Source organism: Egretta garzetta, unplaced genomic scaffold (genome assembly GCF_000687185.1).
Source record: "Egretta garzetta isolate BGI_Z169 unplaced genomic scaffold, ASM68718v1 scaffold343, whole genome shotgun sequence".
In the NCBI taxonomy this organism is placed as follows: Eukaryota; Metazoa; Chordata; class Aves; order Pelecaniformes; family Ardeidae; genus Egretta; species Egretta garzetta.
Genome location: NW_009259038.1, coordinates 999,025 through 999,458, shown reverse-complemented (window position 1 = coordinate 999,458; position 434 = coordinate 999,025).

Below are 434 nucleotides of genomic sequence, written 5' to 3'. Positions count from 1 at the left end.
GAGTGCTGTGGAACAAGTCCCTTCAGCATTGCTGGGCTGTCCCCGTGCCCTGCTCCTGGCCGCAGGATGCGTTCATTGCTGAAAGCCATCCAGCGTGCGATGTCATTGTCGCTGTGGGTGCCACGCAGGGCTCCGCTCTCCCTTTCCTGCGCCCGCAGAGGGCAGCTGCCACCACAGCCGCCTCCGTTGCTGCTGGACCCAAACCAGGGCAGCCCCCAGCTCCCAGAGCTTCATCTCCAGGCTGGGAGATGCTGGTTCAGCGGAGGGCAATGGGATGCAGCCCTTCCCTCGCTGCCGGTCTCGAGGGGGGACAAGCATCTCTGTCCCAGTTGCCTGATGTTGGCAAGCACTTGGCGGGGGGGGGACCCAGTGCAGCAGGGACCCCGTGGGGCTCTGCTGATGCTGCGAGACCCTGTGCAGACACAACTTGCCTT